Here is an 8,754-nt window from a genome sequence, read left to right as displayed (position 1 = left end):
AAGAAGCCATAGGACAGCACTGCTGCTGCTGCTGTTTCTCCATCTTGTGTAAAGGAGTCCTTCCTGTTCTTGCCACTGCATTTTTGTCTCCTTTAAAAGACGGATTTAATATTAATCCCATTAGGAATTTTTTTCTTGTGAAGAAAACAGGATATTGTTTCAGGATATTGGGCAACAAAGCTGTCCTTGAAAAGCAACTCTAAGCAGCCTTGCAGTCTTGCTACTGGCTGCATTTGTTGTGGGCACTAATTGAGTTCAAAGTCGGGTACAGCTGAACCATTTTACTTCCAGCGAGAGAGGCCACAGCACAGCAATTCAAGTTCAGGATTTCTGTGTCCTGTTGTAAACACTAAGTACCTGTAGTAATCTTAAAATGTAATCACTAGCTCTGTTTTTTCTTGGAATTAATGTCTCTAGCAGGTCTAAAAGTCTAGCCCTCTCATCTGTCATGAATACGCATGTCCTGCTTAGTAAGAGAGGTAACATGAGTCCAAATCCAGGAATTATTGGAAATCTCTTGGGAAAGTCTGTTCTTTTGAGATATCCATCCTCATTTCCTGACTAGGCTTGGGGAAAAGGTTTCCTGAACTTTTGGATTCACACTTCACTTCAACTGAGCTAGCTTCCAGGCTTTGAGTTTACCCATCATAGCAACCCGGTGACAATGGATGGGGAAGAGAAGGCGAGGAGTGCTGCCCTCAGGGAATGTGTGGGCTCTGCCTGGGTCAGCATGACATTGTTTGGAGGTGTGTTGGTGTAACAGCCTCTGTCATTGTTTAGAAAATAATCTCTTAGGAGGAAAGTGCTGATAAGATGTTCAAAATGGCAATTAATATGCCACAGAGAACTTTTTTGCAGTTGTGGTCGACTTCACACTCATTTAGGTCAATACTTCTCACCCGTTTGGGCTCCTTTCGCTGCTCTGTCCTCCGCCTGCCGTGAGACTCACACATGTATCCCCCTGGGGATACAGGCCACCCCTCAGCAAGGTCGTGCCTCTGGAAAGTGGTCCCAAGTGCGCTGGGTCCAGACACCAGTGGCTGCATCAGAGACCTGTATCTGCTGGCACGCCAGCGTAAAGAGGAGCTGAAGTTTTTCTTACACTCGCTTAGCATGCTAGTTGCACCCAATACATGTTACCTGATGGCAGCGAAGCACATTCCCTATCAAAATCAGTTGCAGGACACAGTGTGACCAGTGAGTGGTGAGACAAATACAGTGGGTTGGGGCATGAGATGATGCGAGACCAGCAGAAAGAAGATAATCTCAGGTAGCCTCTCCCAGAAGCTGTGCCAAAGGGTGACTGCCACCTCCATGAGAGCCCTGGGAGTGGTGGGAGCTAAGGAGGGGTGGCGGCACTCAGAGGCACATGGGAGCAAGTAGGCTTGCACCACTAGGAAAGACAAGGCTGCTCCATGCCGCATGCCCGGCTCCCCCGTGCATCCCGGCAAGCTGTCACACCTGATCTTCGCTGCCAGGAGGGAGATGCTCTCCTTGGTGAGCTTGCCTAGAAATGGGGGATCCTTGCCCACACGGAGACCAGACAGCAAATGTTAAAAGACATCACACACTGTAGTCTTCCCCCGATGCTTGCGTTGTGCCTCATCTTCTGGTGTGAGTGCTCTCTGGCTCCTTTCTGTGGGCCCCTCATGCTGCAGAGTACGCCAGCCTGTCACCTTTAGCCAAGGAGCTTATCTGACACAGGAGATAGTATCTCTGTTCCTCCTCCCTTGCTGTCCCTGGAGCCAGAGGGAAGTGATGCTGATGTACTTTCCAATGCTAATTCGCTGCTCCACGAGGACTTGGGAGGGTCTCTGGGAGTGTGGGGGCTGCCGTCCTTCCCTGCAGATTGTCATCCCATATGTTCCCAGTGCAGTGACTCGTTCCTTCCACTCTCCTTCCTCGTTTCCCAAGTGCTGGCCGCCTGACTAGCACATCTTGGCAGCATCAGTCCTCTGCTCAAGTAAGCAGCCCATCCTACAGGATCCATAGCGGGTGCTGTCAGTGCCTCCACGCAGGCAGAGGAGGGGACTGATGTCTCCCCTGGCAGGAGGGGCTCAGTCCCCTGCTTGGAGGTGAATCTCACCCTGTGCCTTCACAAGCGTGCAGGCTGCTGGGATGGAGCATCATCATGTGCTGTAGGTGACACAGAGGCACCGTCCTCATTCATCCTCAGGGTGATGCTGGTGGATGAACATCCAACTGCAGCCCAGCCACACTGGTGTCCTCTTCAAGCCGGGGCCACACAAACCAGTCTGACCAGCACAAGATCCTGTTCTGCTACATACACCAGGTGCTGGGATTATCTTCCTTGTAAAGCTTTCTTGCAGACCTGGGGACCCCTGACGAAAGACACAGGGGTACCGGGTCAGGCCACAGTGGTGGGTGTACTTCTCACCGTGTCCAGCTCTCCCGTGGGATCACCGCTGTCCCAGAACATGCCGTTTTAGTGACTCTATTCCTGTTCTTGGGGTGGGGAGGAAAAGGTGGGGGCTTTGCAAATAATTTAACCATATCCTGCACCAAGTAACTGTGCGTTGATAACCCTGCCTCACCTGCATCGCCCTTGTATCCCTGCCCGGAGAGCCTGTTTCCACCTTGTTTCACAGCCTGCCTTGCAAGATCCCCAGCTGTCAGAGACTAGTGGCGGTCATGACCATGTCTCATGGTCTTCAGACAAGCTGCAGCTCCTCTCCTCCACATGACGCATTTCTAGGACTGGTTCTCACTGCTGGTGGGTTTGGTGACTGATCTGCTTCTGGGAGGATCTCAGTGATCTCAGGGTAGCATCACCACAGGGAGAAGGTAGAGCTCACGGCTGCTTTCCAGCTCTGGTCCTGCTTTGCAGCGTCTGTAGCAGCTGTTTCCTTGAGATGTTGCACAAAACCCAGCTCCTCTCTGTAGTACCCGACATTTTTGGTCCTGCATCAGCTTCAGGCAGCTTGGGGCACTCTCAGAGGTCTGAAAAGGAAGGGAGAGGACTGCAGGCAGCCTGAGAGCCAGGAGGATTGCAGGTGGCCTGCCTTCCTCCAGGCACGGGGCTTGTCCAGCTGGCTCTGATGCCTGTGGAGATGCCTTGTGGTCCCCTGGTGCCCTGCTCCCACTGCCCAGTTGCATGGGGCAGCTGTTTTTCCTGCTGCCTTGGTGAGTACCAGCCCTGGGCATTCCCCAGCTGGGGGGAGTCACTGGGGAGCCCCAGTGCACTTGGTGCTTCGGCACATGACTGTGTAGAGTCTGGGGAGCCGCGGGACAGGGCAGCAGGGCCAGCAGACTCTGGGGCTCTGCCAAGCATCCCTTATGGAGGAAGAGGCTGAAGTGGAGAGTGAGCACTGGCCAGAGCAAGCACCACGGACCTGGGCATGAAACACCACACTCCCAAACCCCGTGGATGGCTTCAGCCGCCATCGGGCAACTCCTGGCTGGCGAGGCTGAGTGCTCCCACTCCACAGTGTGCAGAGGATGGCTTGCCTCGTGCGGTCCCCTCCCAAGCCATGATGTGGCCGAGGACTGCCACTGAGACATCACGGCTGTGTGAGTCCCCAGAGAGGCAGTGTGCACTGAGCCAAGCGCCTGCTGAGAACAGACAAAACACAGCCCCCAGTATTTGTTCTGAAACCTGCCCAGAACTGCTTTGGCCTCGATGAGACTGGAGGATTATTTTCCTTAAGTATTTTTAAACCTGGAGCCTGGCAAGTACCAAAGGGCTGGGATTTCCTGGCTTGAACACACAGGTCGTGGATGGCAAGGAGCCTGCTCCTGCCACCCCACCTGGGAAGTCCTGGCTGCCAGCACGTGGCAGAGCCAGGCTGACCAAGCCGGCAGGTGCTGGGCAAGGCAGTGCCTGCAGAGCGGGACGTGCGTGCCGACCCAGGGCTCCGTGGGTGCAGCCCCCTGGGGACTGAGCACCCGTCTGCTCCTGGAGCAGGCACCAAGCCCTCTCCCTCTGCCAGGCCAGCACCAGTGCAGAGCCCTGTGACCGCCCAGCCTGCGCGGCTCCATGTCTGGGTGACTGTCAAGAAGGAAACCAGAAGATGCAGGGAGGAGGTCAGGAATGTGCTCACTTTCTCCTGCACTATAAAGGGGATGCAGAGCCCTTGGGTGGGCTCCTGATGCTTCAGACTGGGTGCTCACCTCTGGAGACACATTTGTGTCTGTGGAGCAAACATGACCCTGCTCGTGGGGCCATGGGGAGGCAAGGGCAGACAATACTCCATATGTCTGCCCTTGGCAGCCCTGCCCAGGTGCCCCCATCCAGCACCCTGCAGAGCCTCTTGCCCACAGGGGTGGCAGCAGCCTGGGACCATCCAGCCCTGCTCTCCCTTTCTGGGCTGGCTTGACACCTGAAAGTTCCCCCCAAAATAACCTCCCAGAGCCCATTGGGGAACAAAAAGGGAGAGAAAGGCAGCACCTGTGGCACACCATGCCAGCAACACCCCAGCTGGAGCCTGACCCCTTCTCTGCAGACACTGCTTCCACAGCAGCATCCCAAGCACCGCTGCACCAAGAGGTGCCCCAGGGCACGCCAGTGCTGAGCACTGCTCTGCTCCGAGGTTACTGGGCATGAGGGAGAACAGAGCAGAGCTCAGAGGAGCGGTCAGGCTGCTCTAATGCAGGTGCATTTTTTAAATACCCTGCCATTTGCCCACAACCCCCACCGGCTGCGTGGAGGCAAGCATGGGGCAAAGGAAAGCAAATGCAGAGCTCTGGATGCTGGCAGTTTCTGCATGGCTGCGCTTAGTGGTGCTGCTGCCTCAGTCCTTCCCTCGCTGGCAGGACCTGGCAGCAGGACGGCTGTGGTTTGCTCCCATCCAGCGCTGGGGAGCACACAACCTATTGTCTGCACGTGTAAATACACATTTGTGCTGCTTGTTCCAAAACCCCACTTGTTCCGTTCCCAAAGAGCCAGGACTGACAATGTCAGGAAAGCCTCCATCCCCGCCCCCCCCCAGCTTTGTTTGACCGTGCTTGTTTGGAGGAAAGATCCCCGGAGGGAGCTCGCAGCCACTGCATGCCCCGACCCAGGCTTGCTGCTGCTGAGGAGCAGCCTCTGCTTGCAGGCAGAGCAGGGGGAGCCCATGGGCTTGGCTCCTTCCCAGGGCCCAGCTCAGCATCATTCCCAGCCCTGGGAAGGAGGGAGCAGGGAGCAGCACCCATGGCCAGCAGAGCAGGCACAGGAGGCACTGGGGCCCTGGGTGCTGGCCAGAGCTCGTCCCAAAGGCTCACCTGGAGCCGGCTCCTTCTGAAGTGGGTCAGGTCCCTTTGCTGCGCAAACACAGGCCGGCCTAAGTCCAGCACCACCAAAGTACACTGGGAGCTGGAGGCAGTCATGGCCCCGGTACAGGCTTTTGGGACTTTGCTTTTTGCTGCCGCAGAGGCTGGGATTTCATGCCCTACCAGCAGCAAGGGTCGGAGCGGGACACAGGCGGCTTTTGCCTGGGAAGTGGCTGCTGCTTCATCAGGGACCTGCCTGCTGCCATGTCGCCCACTCGGCTGCACTCTCCTCCTGCCTTTGCCCTGCTGGGATGCTCTGCTGGCTCTGCCCCTGGCCTCTCCCGCTCCACAGGTCCGTGCTCTCCTCTTCCCCACAGCCCTCACACTAAACACCCTCAGCGTTCGTGGTGCCACATGGCCGGCTGCATGGCTGGACTCCAGGACATAGTGCCGTCTGCCATGGTGAGCAGTAAGAAGGCTGTTGTGAGGGAGAAGACACATTTACAGGCCCTGAATCTTGCATTGCAAGTCCACGTTACCAGGGATAAGGTTTGGGTAAACACTGCAAAGTGTCCGTCAAAACTAGCTCTCACTGGCAAATTCAGTTCTGCTTTTTCATGTGCTTTTTGTGTTTGGTTTACACAAACTCTGTTGGCTGAGCTGTACAGGCAGGAGAAGTTGCATAAAGCAATTTAATGAGTCTTATGTGCAAGCTAGAACTGCTTCCTCACCTGGGCAGGTGCCCCATGAAATGTCTTTTGACCTACCTACCTACATACCCGCCACAGCGGCACAACAGCCCATGGCATGCACGCCAGCACAGGCACGGGGCACATGCACACTGTCTCCAAAAAGCCTCAGAAGAAAATCCTTGCAACAACCACAGTTACCATCTAAACAAATCCCAGGTCTTCCATAAACAGAAAATGGGGTTAAATGTGCCTAATAAGCTGTTCCTTCTGAATTATCATCCCTGCTCTAATAATAGCTGATAAGCTAGTCTTTTGTGGGACAACAGATATTTCTGTTATTCCCCAAGCCCAGCTTTGAGATAAATAAAGCCAGCCCTTGTTTTTAAGCAGGAGGTCATGCTTCATCTTAGGATAAAGGTGCTGCTACCCTTTCCCTGATTTACAGGCTTAAAAGAGCAAAAGGTATTGAGTGGAAAAAAAAAGTCAGACAAAACTAGAGTAGGAGCAACTAAAGACAAGTCAAACATGCTGGCACTAAGCTCCCTTCACATGTGTGTTTAGAAGATAATTTGTTATCATCCCAGTCCAAAGTTAACCTGCTGGAAAGCTGCGGCGGGAGAGTTCGCTGCATCTACAGTGTTTCAGATTTCAGTGTTTCAGCAGGGCACAAACAAAAAAAAAAGTGCTATTAAAGCTTGTTTTTGATTAAACCTGTTGCTGCCAGGTACAAATATTTATTTTCTAGGTGGGAGTTCATTGTGGCACAAGCACTGAAGACCATTAATCCCCAGTAAAACACAGACTGTGTGCCCAGTGCCACCACTCAGCTGGCAGCTGCTCTCTTGCTGCCCCACAGTTTCCACTTCCCCATCCCAAACCAGAGGGACACGGGAGGAGGAGGGTGGTGGGGGTTCCTACTGCCCTCTGGCAGCCCTGGCCTCGGGGGATCCATGCCCCGTGCCAGTTGGGTAGGGGTCTCGCACTGGCGCACGGGCTGGGCGGCCGCGCTCCACTCCCAGCAGCAGCCCCGAGCCCCTGGTGCAGCGGTGGGTGCCCCGGTGCGGGCGGTCCCCATCACCTCCATCTCCTTGGGCTGCAGGGCCACGGCAGGAAGCTGCGGTCGCGGTTGTTTTTCTGCCCTAGCTCATCTGCTATTCTTACACACCTCGGGGTGGGGGGAGCCATATTTTCACTGCCTCAGAGACAGGATTTGCCTCCGTTACGCCTTGGAAAAGCAGCTGACTGTTGCAGGGAGCGGAGGGGGAGGCGCATGGTCTGGGCTTGCAGGAGGCGTTTGTCACAGGGCCAGCAGCAGCTGCAGACCCCGCATCCAGGTCCCACACAGCAACCCAGCCACGAGCCCCCCTACCTCCGCAGGATGCCCTGCTTGTGCCCCCCCAGCAGACCTGGGGCTCAGCTCTCCCGGGACGGGCATTTTCCCTCTCCCGGTGTGGGCTTTGCCAAAACCAGCCCGGCAGAGGGGGAGCCCGGCACCAGGGGCACGCGGTGGGCAGCTGGGGGCTGAGCGCTGCGTGCCAGCCAGGAGATGCTGCCTGCCTGCTGTGCGGCCAGCTTTGCCCAAGGACCACCCCTGGGGAGAGACCCCAGCCCCAGTGCTACTGGGGCAGCAGTGGCCATGCCACCGCCTGCCAAGGCCCCTCACAGACCCCTGGGGGCTCTGTACCCTGCCGCAAAGGCCAGGCACCACGTCCCAGCCTCTCACGTACCTCGGATAGCCCCAGGTCCCAAAAAGAGTAGCCACCCTTGGCTAATGACACCCCCCCCTCTGCCATCTGGTGTCAGACCGAGCTTCAGCAAAGGGACATCCCAAGTAGGTCCTCATGTGTCACCAGCCATGGGCACGCTGGGGCTGTGCGTGCGCGTGGCCGTGTAATGCCATAACAAGATTACCCTGTGACATGATGGCTGTGAAATAATCCACAGTATCATTCAGTAAATCCCAGGATCCAATTACCCTTCCACATGACACCCCTTCCCAGGCGTGGGGAGGCCAGGGGGCCACAACCCAGCGCCCTGCCCCTCCAGCAGCCACCCACTTGGCTCCTCCGCTCCCCTGCACCTCTCTGCCTCGGTGTCATTTAAGATTAGCAAAGTATGCATTATGCTGCAGGAGCCCCGACCCTCTGCCAGGCTCTTTTGTGTTTTCTCGCCCGGCTGCGTGCTCCCCAGCACCACGCTGACCTCCCTGCCCAGCCAGCCCCATGCTCCATCGCTGCCCTGGCAGCACCGGACCTGGTTGAGCTGGTGTTCAGCCGGCTTGGGTGGCAATGCCAGCCTGCCTGGGATGGCGATGCCAGCCTGTCTGGGACAGCGATGCCAGCCTGCGTGGGATGGGGAGGGAGCCAGCCTGGCCGGCTGGGAGGTTCGCAGGATGTGGGAGAGGTGAGCAACACTGCCCTGTTGAACCCGGCTGTGCAAAGAGCCCCAGCACACACCCTGCCTCCCACAGCACAGTTTTCCAGGGCATTTTCCTTGTCCCAGCAGCTGCTTGCTTCAGCCAGCATATCCCTTTCTGTGAGAATAAAGCCTGGGGCACAGGTACACCAGCGCTGCCTGGCCCCAGCAGCAGTGCCAGGGCACGCATGATGCCCCACGGCTGGTTCGGCGCGCTCTGCTGCAGGCGCCGCAGGCGCTCCTGGCCCTGGCAGGTGTTCAGACACCAGCACTGCTGCCAAACCGTGAGGGAGTGTGGCCAGCTGCAAATTTCGGCTTCATTTTTGGAGCCTTTGAATCACTGGCTGGCTGCCAGGTTTGTTATTTGTTAGTCTAAGTATTTTTTTCCCAAGTGAATTTCAAGCTGGCGAGAGGAGACGGGCAGAGGGAACTTGGC

The sequence above is a fragment of the Falco naumanni genome, chromosome 17 (assembly GCF_017639655.2).
Source record: "Falco naumanni isolate bFalNau1 chromosome 17, bFalNau1.pat, whole genome shotgun sequence".
Classification (NCBI taxonomy): Eukaryota; Metazoa; Chordata; class Aves; order Falconiformes; family Falconidae; genus Falco; species Falco naumanni.
This window is presented reverse-complemented; position numbering follows the sequence as displayed.